This window comes from Pristiophorus japonicus, chromosome 2 (genome assembly GCF_044704955.1).
Source record: "Pristiophorus japonicus isolate sPriJap1 chromosome 2, sPriJap1.hap1, whole genome shotgun sequence".
NCBI lineage: Eukaryota > Metazoa > Chordata > Chondrichthyes > Pristiophoridae > Pristiophorus > Pristiophorus japonicus.
The window spans coordinates 373,068,869-373,081,274 of NC_091978.1; positions in this window are offsets into that span (position 1 = coordinate 373,068,869).

Here is a 12,406-nt window from a genome sequence, read left to right on the forward strand (position 1 = left end):
CCGGGGTTTATGTCCCACCGCTCCGTGCCGGGGTTTATGTCCCACCGCTCCGTGCCGGGGTTTATGCCCCACCGCTCCGTGCCTGGGTTTATGTCCCACCGCTCCGTGCCGGGGTTTATGTCCCACCGCTCCGTGCCGGGGTTTATGTCCCACCGCTCCGTGCCGGGGTTTATGTCCCACCACTCCGTGCCGGGGTTTATGCTCCACACCAGCCCCCTCCCACCCCTCTCCATCTCACCCCATCACCATATCCTTCTATTCCTTTCTCCCTCATGTGTTTATCCAGCTTCCCCTTAAATACATCGATACTATTCACCTCAACCCCTCCCTGTGGCAGCGAGTTCCACATTCTCACCGCTCTCTGGGTAAAGAAGTTTCTCCTGAATTCCCCATTGGGTTTATTAGTGACTGTCTGATATTGATGGCCCCTAGTTCTGGTCTCCCCCACAGGGGGAAACATCTCTATGTCCACCGTATCGAACCTCTCCATAATATAAAGTCCTCTATTAGGTCACCCCTCAGCCTTCTCTTTTCTAGAGTAAAGAGACCCAGCCTGTTGAGCCTTTCCTGATGGGTTATTGGGCTCAAATTTCCCCAATCCCTTTTTCTGGCAGTCTCAACCGAGGTGCGTCGCTTTTGTCAGGCTCCAAGCGCGCCGGAAATCTTCATCCCGATTCTGGCCACTCCCCAGTCTCTCCTCGGTGGTGGCACAGCGTGGTCCAGTGGATTGGGGGCGGAGCCAGGTCCCGGCGCTGAAAACGGTGCCGGGACCTCTGCACATGTGCACTAGAGTCTGCGCGCATGTGCAGTAGCTCCTGGCAGGCCGAATCTGTGAGTGCGCGCTGCAATCTGTGTGGGAGGGGCCCGAAGCACGCTGCCCCTAGCCCTGGCTAAATGGGCTCCCTCACCGGCGGCCCGCTGTGTTCCCTAAAGTAGGACTTCTATTTTTTATTTCTTATTTACTGATTGATTGATTGATTGCTTATTACTTTAGTCTTGGTGCTTTAGGTGCAGGGTTCCTTCTATTTTTTATTTGTTAATTAATTGCTTATTACTTTTTGTGCTTTGTTTAGTGCTTGGTGCTTTAAATGTATTTATGCTTCTTTAATGTTGTTGTGAAGGTGTTTAGTGCTTTGCAAGGTCCCCTTACCGCGCGCCAACCCACTATCTCTGGCTGCCTGCGCTGATTTCTTAAGTCACCCCAAGGTTTTTCTGAACGTCCAACAGTGCCCACTTACGCTGGCCTAAGTTACTTTGGAGTAACTTTTAGCTGGCTAAACTTGCTTAAATGGCCAAAACAGGCGTAAGTGGCTGGTAACACCCCCTTTTGAAATAAAAACCTAACTAACTCACTTACACTGCCGCAAATTAAATGGCCAGAATTGCAATTAAAAAGATAGTCCAGAAAAATCAAGTTGCTCCAAAAAAAACAGCAACTCCTGGGGAAACTTGGGCCCATAACCTCCCAGCTCTGGTATCATCCTTGTGAATCTTTGTTGCACCTTCTCCAGTGCCTCTAAATCCTTTTTATAATATGACCAGAACTGCGCACGGTGCTCCAAATGTTGTCTAACCCAGGTTCTACACAAGTTTAACATAACTTCTCTGCGTTGCAAATCTTTTCCTCTAGAAATGAGCCCCGGTGCTGGATTTGCAATGATTAATGGCCTTCTGGCCCTGTGTTTGTACCCTCAGTGATTTGTGTATCTGCAGCCACAGATCCCGCTGCACTGCTACCCAGTTTACACTCTGATTACCCAAGCAGCATGAGGACTCCTTATACCTCCTACCAAAATGCACCACCTCACACTCTCTATATTGAAATTAATTTGCCCATCCTGCAGTGTGGGGCTGTGAGGGTGGGGGCGGGGGGGTGTAAAGGAGATGAGGAAGAGTTCCCCCAGGTTAACGTGGTGAGGATAGAGGAATGCGGGGGTGGGTGAAGTTTGAGGAAGGTGAGGATGTTGTGAAAGATAATCTTTTTGGTGATTAAGACTTCGGGAGTAGACAGGTAAGGTCGACGAGGTGAGCTGGAGGAGAAACTGAGTGAGGGTAGGAGGGTAGAAAGGTTCAAGAGGAGTGCACAGTACAGAAGGAGTTGGTAATAAAGGGAGGAGGTGCTTCCAAAACAGGCATCTGGCTCGGGCGGGAGTGAGGAGCAGAGGGGAAGTGCTGTCGCAGAATCGTTTAACTAAACTGAAATCGATAAACTTAAAAACCAAACTATAACGTAACTACGGTTTATAATAAGGAGGGCAGAACAGGAAGGGAGGGCAATGTGTGGTTCTTGGTGGATGTGGCAGCAGCTGTTGACTCAGGCAAACATATCTACAGGAAGTGTGTTCAACTGAAAATACTTGGGTTCAATTTCAAACTGAGTAGGGACAGCAAAATGATTGTTTGAGGCACCGTTCCTTGTCCGCTCACAGGAAGTAAATGGAGTAAAGAGAAGGGAATTTATAAAATAGGTGCAAGGTTCCTTCCTCAAGCAGTATGTTCACATACCGACAGTGGGAACGGTGTTGCTGGGTCTGCCAATCAGTAACATCGATCAGGTAGACATGGGTGAGCATCATGGGAGCAGGGACCACGATATGATAATGTTTAAGGTCAAGTCGCAAGGGAAGGAGTTAGTACAGAAATAAGGGCACCAGATTGGATTAGGAAGGAATTTAAAAATACGGGGAGTGAGAACGTAAGAAATAGGAACAGGTGTCGGCCATTCGGCCCCTCGAGCCTGCTCCGCCATTCAATAAGATCATGGCTGATCCGATCATGGACTCAGGTCCACTTCCCCGCCCGCTCCCCATAACCCTTTATTCCCTTATCATTTAAGAAACTGTCTTTTTCTGTCTTAAACTTATTCAATGTCCCAGCTTCCACAGCTCTCTGAGGCAGCGAATTCCACAGATTTACAACCCTCTGAGAGAAGAAATTTCTCCTCATCTCAGTTTTAAATGGGTGGCCCCTTATTCTAAAATTATGCCCCCTAGTTCTAGTCTCCCCCATCAGTGGAAACATCCTCTCTGCATCCACCTTGTCAAGCCCCCTCATAATCTTATACATTTCAATAAGATCACCTCTCATTCTTTTGAATTCCAATGAGTAGAGGCCCAAACTACTCAACCTTTCCTCATAAGTCAATCCCCTCATCCCCAGAATCAACCGAGTGAACCTTCTCTGAACTGCCTCCAAAGCAAGTATATCCTTTTGTAAATATGGAAACCAAAACTGCACGCAGTATTCCAGGTGTGGCCTCACCAATACCCTATATAACTGTAGCAAGACTTCCCTGCTTTTATACTCCATCCCCTTTGCAATAAAGGCCAAGATACCATTGGCCTTCCTGATCACTTGCTGTATCTGCGTACTAACCTTTTGTGTTTCATGTACAAGTACCTCCAGGTCCCGCTGTACTGCAGCACTTTGCAATCTTTCTCCATTTAAATAATAACTTGCTCTTTGATTTTTTTCTGCCAAAGTGCATGACCTCACACTTTCCAACATTATACTCCATCTGCCAAATTTTTCCTAGATGAGACAAGGTGGGAAGAGAGATTGATATATAGGACAATAAATCAATCATGGCAGGGTTTCAAAAAGGAGATTGCAAAGATGCAAGACAATGGTTAAGAGAGGATAACAAAAAGCCAGCGTGCAGGTACAACAATAATCAGAAAGGCTGATGGACTGTTGATGTTTACCTCGAGGGGACTGGGATACAAAGGGCGGGGGGGGGTGATGCTTCAGTTGTACTGGGCTTCAGTCAGACCCGTCTGTAGTCACTGCGTTCAGTTCTGGACTCCGCCCCTCAGGAAGAAGATATCAGGATTGCAGGATAGCTCAGATGAATACGTGGCTTGAGGAGTGGTGCAGAAGGGAGGGATTCAAATTCCTGGGACATTGGAGCCAGTTCTGGGGGAGATGGGACCAGTACAAACCGGACGGTCTGCACCTGGGCAGGACTGAAACCAATTTCCGAGGGGGAGTGTTTGCTAGTGCTGTTGGGGAGGGTTTAAACTAATATGGCAGGGGGATGGGAACCTATGCAGGGAGACAGAGGGAAGTAAAATGGGGACAGAAGCAAAAGATAGAAAGAAGAAAAGTAAAAGTGGAGGGCAAAGAAACCCAAGACAAAAATCAAAAAGGGCCAAATTACAGCAAAATTCTAAAGGGACAAAGTGTATTAAAAAGACAAGCCTGAAGGCTCTGTGCCTCAATGCGAGGAGTATTCATAATAAGGTGGATGAATTAACTGCACAGGCAGCAATTAATGAATATGATATAATTGGGATTATGGAGACATGGCTCCAGGGTGACCAAGGCTGGGAACTCAACATCCAGGGGTATTCAACATTCAGGAAGGATAGACAGAGAGGAAAAGGAGGTGGGGTAGTGTTGCTGGTTAAAGAGGAAATTAACGCAATAGTAAGGAAGGACATTAGCTTGGATGATGTGGAATCGGTATGGGTGGAGCTGCGGAATACCAAAGGGCAGAAAACGCTAGTGGGAGTTGTGTACAGACCACTAAACAGTAGTAGTGAGGTTGGGAACAGCATCAAACAAGAAATTAGGGATGTGTGCAATAAAGGTACAGCAGTTATCATGGGCGACTTTAATCTACATATAGATTGGGCTAACCGAACTGGTAGCAATACGGTGGAAGAGGATTTCCTGGAGTGCATTAGGGATGGTTTTCTAGACCAATATGTCGAGGAACCAACTAGGGAGCTGACCATCCTAGACTAGCTGTTGTGTAATGAGAAAGGACTAATTAGCAATCTTGTTGTGCGAGGCCCCTTGGGGAAGAGTGACCATAATATGGTAGAATTCTTTATTAAGATGGAGAGTGACACAGTTAATTTAGAGACTAGGGTCCTGAACTTAAGGAAAGGTAACTTCGATGGTATGAGGCGTGAATTGGCTAGAATAGACTGGCGAATGATACTTAAAGGGTTGATGGTGGATAGGCAATGGCAAACATTTAAAGATCATATGGATGAACTTCAACAATTGTTCATCCCTGTCTGGAGTAAAAATAAAACGGGGAAGGTGGCTCAACCGTGGCTAACAAGGGAAATTAGGGATAGTGTTAAATACAAGGAAGAGGCATATAAATTGGCCAGAAAAAGCAGCAAACCTGAGGACTGGGAGAAATTTAGAATTCAGCAGAGAAGGATAAAGGGTTTAATTAGGAGGGGAAAAATAGAGTATGAGAGGAAGCTTGCTGGGAACATAAAAACTGACTGCAAAAGCTTCGATAGATATGCGAAGAGAAAAAGATTAGTGAAGACAAACGTAGGTCCCTTGCAGTCAGATTCAGGTCAATTTATAATGGGGAACAAAGAAATGGCAGACCAGTTGAACAAATACTTTGGTTCTGTCTTCACGAAGGAAGACACAATTAACCTTCTGGAAATACTAGGGGACCGAGGCTCTAGTGAGAAGGAGGAACTGAAGGGAATCCTTATTAGTCAGGAAATTGTGTTAGGGAAATTGATGGGATTGAAGGCCAATAAATCCTCGGGGCCTGATAGTCTGCATCCCAGAATAGTTAAGGAAGTGGCCATAGAAATAGTGAATGCATTGGTGATCATTTTCCAACAGTCTATCAACTCTGGATCAGTTCCTATGGACTGGAGGGTAGCTAATGTAACACCACTTTTTAAAAAAGGAGGGAGAGAGAAAATGGGGAATTATAGATCGGTTAGCCTGACATCGGTAGTGGAGAAAATGTTGGAATCAATTATTAAAGATGAAATAGCAGCGCATTTTGAAAGCAGTGACAGGATCGGTCCAAGTCAGTATGGATTTATGAAAGAGAAATCATGCTTGACAAATCTTCTGGAATTTTTTGAGGATGTAACTAGCAGAGTGGACAAGGGAGAACCAGTAGATGTGGTGTATTTGGACTTTCAAACGGCATTTGACGAGGTCCCACACAAGAGATTGGTGTGTAAAATCAAAGCACATGGTATTGGGGGTAATGTATAGACCTGGATAGAGAACTGGTTGGCAGACAGGAAACAGAGAGTCGGGATAAATGGATCCTTTTCAGAATGGCAGGCAGTGACTAGTGGAGTGCCGCAGGGCTCAGTGCTGGGACCCCAGCTCTTTACAATATACATTAATGATTTAGATGAAGGAATTGAATGTAATATCTCCAAGTTTTCAGATGACACTAAGCTGGGTGGTGGTGTGAGCTGTGAGGAGGATGCTAAGAGGCTGCAAGGTGACTTGGACAGGTTAGGTGAGTGGGCAATTGCATGGCAGATGTAGTATAATGTAGATAAATGTGAGGTTATCCACTTTGGTGGCAAAACTAGAAAGGCAGAATATTATCTGAATGGTGACAGATTAGGAGAAGGGGAGGTGCAGCGAGACCTGGGTGTCATGGTTCATCAGTCATTGAAAGTTGGCATGCAGGTACAGCAGGCGGTGAAGAAGGCAAATGGTATGTTGGCCTTCATAGCTAGGGGATTTGAGTATAGGAGCAGGGAGGTCTTAGTGCAGTTGTACAGGGCCTTAGTGAGGTCTCACCTGGAATATTGTGTTCAGTTTTGGTCTCTTAATCTGGGGAAGGACGTTCTTGCTTTTGAGGGAGTGCAGCGAAGGTTCATCAGACTGATTCCTGGGATGGCAGGACTGACATATGAGGAGAGACTGGATCGACTGGGCCTGTATTCACTGGAGTTTAGAAGGATGAGAGGGGATCTCATAGAAACATATAACATTCTGACGGGACTGGACAGGTTAGATGCAGGAAGAATGTTCCCGATGTTGGGGAAGTCCAGAACCAGGGGTCACAGTCTAAGGATAAGGGGTAAGCCATTTAGGACCGAGATGATGAGAAACTTCTTCACCCAGAGAGTGGTGAACCTGTGGAATTCCCTACCACAGAAAGTAGTTGATGCCAGTTCATTGGATATATTCAAGAGAGAGTTAGATGTGGCCCTTACAGCTAAAGGGATCAAGGGGTATGGAGAGAAAGCAGCAATGGGGTACTGAGGTGAATGATCAGCCATGATCATATTGAATGGTGGTGCAGGCTCGAAGGGTCGAATGGCCTACTCCTGCACTTATTTTATATGTTTCTATGTTTCTATCAGACTCGGAGGGGTTACAGTGTAAGTTCACCAGAATGATACGGGGGCATAAAGGGTTAAGTTCTGAAGACATGTTGCATAAACATGGGGTTTAGACAGTTGAGGGATTGATGTGTTTAAAACGCTACGAGGATTTGATGCAGTAGAGAGAGAGAAACGATTTCCTCTGATGGGGGAATCCATAAAAAATTAAAGCTAGTCATTCAGGAGTGAAATCAGAAGCATTCCCTCACACAAAGGGGAGTGAAAATGTGGAACTCTCTCCCCAAAATGCTGTGGATGCTGAGGGTCAATTAAAATGTTCAAGATTGAGATTGGCAGATTTTTATTAAGGGTATAAAAGGGATATAGATGAAAGGGAGTAAATAGAATGGAGGTGTAGATCAGCCATGATCGAATGCTGCAACAGGCTGCAGGGGCTGAATGGACTACTCCTGTTGCGATGTTTCCCGAGGCATGGGATAGCAGCAGGAAACAGGTAGGCTGAGGTTCAGTGACACGTGGGAGGAGCTCAAAAGCTTCTCATCTGTAATAAAAAGGCAATTCTCTCTGCTTTCCTTTACAAACTATAACAATATAAGAATTAGGAGCAGGAGTTGGCCATTCGGCCCCTCGAGCCTGCTCCACCATTCAATAAGATCACGGCTGATCTTCGACCTCAACTCCACTTTCCCGCCCGATCCCCATATCCCTCGATTCTCTTAATATCCAAAAATCTATCGAAATCAGCCTTGAATATACTCAACGACTGAGCCTCCACAGCCCTCTGGGGCAGAGAATTTCAAAGATTCACCACCCTCTGAGTGAAGAAATTCCTCCTCATCTCAGTCCTAAATGGCCGACCCCTTATCCTGAGACTGTGACCCCTGGTTCTAGACTCCCCAGCCCGGGGGAAACATCCTCCCTGCATCTATCCTGTCAAGCCCTCTCAGAATCTTGTATGTTTCAATGTGATCACCTCTCATTCTTCTAAACTCCAGAGAATATCGGCCCAGTCTACTCAATCTCTCCTCATAGGACAACCCGCTCATCCCAGGAATCAGTCTGGTGAACTTTCGTGGCACTCTATCAAAGGCAAGTTTATCCTTCCTCAGATACGGAGAAAAAACTGCGCGGTACTCCAGGTCTGGTCTCACCAAGGCCCGGTACAGTTATAGCAAAACTTCCTTCCTCTTGTACGCCAGCCTCTTTGCATATATGGAGACTATGGTGTCTCTACCTTGTTTTTCAATGCCCAACAATTGGGCCAATAAATGGACAGTAGCCGCAGGCTGAACCAGTTCACTTCCCGTCCGAAGGAAAATGAAGCAATTTTATTCATTCATTTATTGGGATGTGGGCATCACCGGTAAAGCCAGTTGTTACTGTCCGTTCTCAATTGTCCTGGAGAATCATAGAAATTTACAGCACAGAAGGAGGCCATTCGGCCCATTGTGTCCATGCCGGCCAACAAAGAGCTACTCAGGCAGTGAGTTCCAGACCCCCACCACCCTTTGGGTGAAGACATTTCCCCTCAAATCCCCTCTAAACCTTCTACCAATTACTTTAAATCTCTGCCCCCTGGTTATTGACCCCTCTGCTAAGGGAAATAGGTCCTTCCTATCCACTCTATCCAGGCCCCTCATAATTTTATACACCTCAAACAGGTCTCCCCTCAGTCTCCTCTGTTCCAAAGAAAACAACCCCAGCCTATCCAATCTTTCCTCATCGCTAAAATTCTCCAGTCCCGGCAACATCCTCTTAAATCTCATCTGTACCCTCTCCAGTGCAATCACATTTTTCCTGTAATGTGGTGACCAGAACTGCACGCAGTACTCCAGCTGTGGCCTAACCAGTGTTTTATACAGTTCAAGCATAACCTCCCTGCTCTTGTATTCTATGCCTTGGCTAATAAAGGCAAGCATTCCATATGCCTTCTTAACCACCTTATCTACCTGGCCTGCTACCTTCAGGTATCTGTGGACCTGCACTCCCAGATCCCTTTGTTCCTCTACACTTCTCAGTGTCCTACCATTTAATGTGTATTCCCTTGCCTTGTTAGACCTCCCCAAATGCATTACCTCACACTTCTCCGGATTGAATTCCATTTGCCACTGTTCTGCCCACCTGACCAGTTCATTGATATCTTCCTGCAGTCTACAGCTTTCTTCTTCATCATCAACCACACGGCCGATTTTAGTGTCATCTGCAAACTTCTTAATCATAACCCCTATATTCAAGTCTAGATCATTGATGTATATCACAAAAAGCAAGGGACCCAGTACTGAGCCCTGTGGAACCCCACTGGAAACATCCTTCCAGTCACAAAACACCCATCAACCATTACCCTTTGCTTCCTGCCTCAGCCAGTTTTGGATCCAACTTGCCACTTTGCCCTGGATCCCGTAGGCTTTTACTTTCGTGACCAGTGGGGACCTTATCGAAAGCCTTGCTACTATTATTATTGAAACTGCCCAGCGGTTTATTGCCCTTCTGTTTCCCACCACAGGTGTTAGCATTCCTTGTGGCCGGGGAGTCTGGTCCCCGAGGTTTCACATTCGAATGCACAGTGTGGATCTGATGGTCTGTCATTGCGCACGCCTCAAAGCAACCACTTGAGGGAGCTCCGTCAACAACTTCATTACTGAGCATTCGATGCACTGATCCCACAGCATCTCTCCGCCAGGGGAAACATTCCTGTTGTAACAGAGATGAAAAGTTGTGGGCATCCAAGGCCAGGAGGCCAAAATTATCGCCGATTGACGCACAGCTACAGACTTACACAAAGCAGATCATTCCGGTGCTAGGCAGCGCCACGGTAGTCGTGACCCACAAAGATTCGGAGAACAGGTTGCCACTCTGGATTGTCCCGGGGGACGGTCCCACACTACTGGGGAGGAGTTGGCTTGCTGTCATGAACTGGAAATGGGGCGATGTCAAAGCAATTTCCTCTGTGGAGCGAGTATCATGCTCACAGATCCTGGACAAATTTGATTCATTATTTCAACCCGGCATTGGCACTTTCATGGGGACCAAGGTAGTGATTCACATAAACCCGGACGCCAGACCAGTACACCACAAGGCCAGAGCGGTGCCGTACGTGATGCGGGAAAAGGTAGAAGGCGAATTGGACCGCCTGCTGAGGGAAGGCATCATCTCGCCAGTCGAATTCAGTGACTGGGCGAGCCCGATCGTGCCGGTGCTCAAGGCGGATGGGTCGGTCAGGATATGTGGTGATTACAAGGCCACCATCAATCGGGTGTCACTCCAAGACCAGTACCCGCTACCGAAAGCGGAGGACCTCTTTGCGACACTATCCGGTGGCAAACTTTTTTCAAAATTGGACCTGACCTCAGCTTACATGACCCAGGAGCTGGCGAGTGAGTCGAAGAAGCTGACCACCATCGCGACACACAAGGGGTTGTTTGAGTATAACAGATGTCCGTTCGGGATTCGCTCGGCCGCCGCGATCTTCCAACGAAATATGGAAAGCCTCCTCAAGTCGATTCCAAGGACGGTGGTTTTTCAGGACGACATCCTCATCACGGGTTACGATACTGAAGAACACCTCCACAACCTGGAGGAGGTGCTACGCAGACTGGACCGGGTAGGTCTGCGACTGAAAAAGGCGAAGTGCGTCTTCCTAGCTCCAGAGGTAGAATTCCTGGGGATGAGGGTAGCAGCAGACGGGATCAGCCCGACTGCATCCAAGACGGAAGCGATCCAGAGAGCACCCAGACCCCGTAACACGACGGAGCTGCGTTCGTTCCTGGGGCTCCTGAACTATTTTGGTAACTTTCTTCCCAAATTGAGCACGCTGCTAGAGCCGCTACACGTGCTCCTACGCAAAGGTCACGAATGGGTCTGGGGGGACAGCCAGGAAAGGGCTTTTAATAGAGCACGCAATTTGTTACGTTCCAACAATCTGTTAACGCTATATGATCCATGTAAGAAACTTGTGTTAACGTGCGATGCATCGTCCTATGGTGTCGGGTGTGTGTTGCAGCATGTCAATGCCAAGGGTCAGTTACAGCCGGTAGCTTATGCCTCCAGGAGTCTGTCCCAGACAGAAAGGGGCTACGGGATGGTAGAAAAGGAGGCGCTCGCATGTGTATATGCGGTAAAGAAAATGCACCAGTACCTGTTTGGCAGGAAATTTGAGCTGGAGACAGATCACAAACCCCTAACGTCCCTTTTGGCCGACAACAAGGCCATAAATGCAAACGCATCGGCCCGCATACAGAGGTGGGCACTCACGTTAGCTGCCCATGACTACACAATTCGGCACAGACCGGGCAACGAAAACTGCGCCGATGCACTCAGCAGGCTCCCACTAGCCACCACTGAGGGGGCTACCGAGCATGGTGCTGAGATGGTCATGGCTGTTGAAGCTTTTGGAAGCGAAGGCTCACCTGTGACAGCCCGTCAGATTAAAGTCTGGACAAATAGAGACCCACTATTGTCTCTAGTCAAGAAATGTGTCCTGAATGGGGACTGGGCAGCCACGTACAGGGCATGCCCTGAGAAATTTAAACCATTTCACAGGCGCAAGGATGAACTCTCGATTCAGGCCGATTGCCTACTGTGGGGAAACCGAGTAGTCATGCCCCGGATGGGCAGAGAGGTGTTCATCAGAGAACTCCACAATGGGCACCCGGGCATTGTCATGATGAAGGCAATTGCCAGGTCACACGTTTGGTGGCCAGGGATAGACGCAGATCTGGAACTTTGTGTTCGCAGGTGCAACACGTGTGCCCAGCTGGGCCATGCGCGCAGGGAAGCCCCCCTTAGCCCCTGGCCATGGCCCGCCAAGCCTTGGTCACGCATCCATGTGGACTACGCAGGTCCTTTCATGGGGAAAATGTTTTTGGTTGTAGTAGACGCCTACTCCAAATGGATCGAGTGTGACATTTTAAATTCAAGCACATCCTCTGCCACGGTAGAAAGTCTACGGGCAATGTTCGCCGCCCATGGTCTACCGGATGTCTTGGTCAGTGACAATGGCCCGTGCTTCACAAGCACTGAATTCCAGGACTTCATGGCAGGCAATGGAATTAACCATGTCAGAACGGCACCGTTCAAACCGGCCTCAAACGGCCAGGCAGAACGAGCAGTGCAGATAATCAAACAGGGGATGCTCAGATTACAAGGGGGTTCCCTACAAAGCCGCTTATCACGCCTCCTGTTGGCCTATAGATCCCGACCACACTCGCTCACAGGGGTTCCACCCGCAGAGCTACTAATGAAAAGGACGCTCAAAACCCGATTATCCCTTATACACCCCACCATGAAAGAAATTGTCGAGAGCAGGCGCCAGTCAC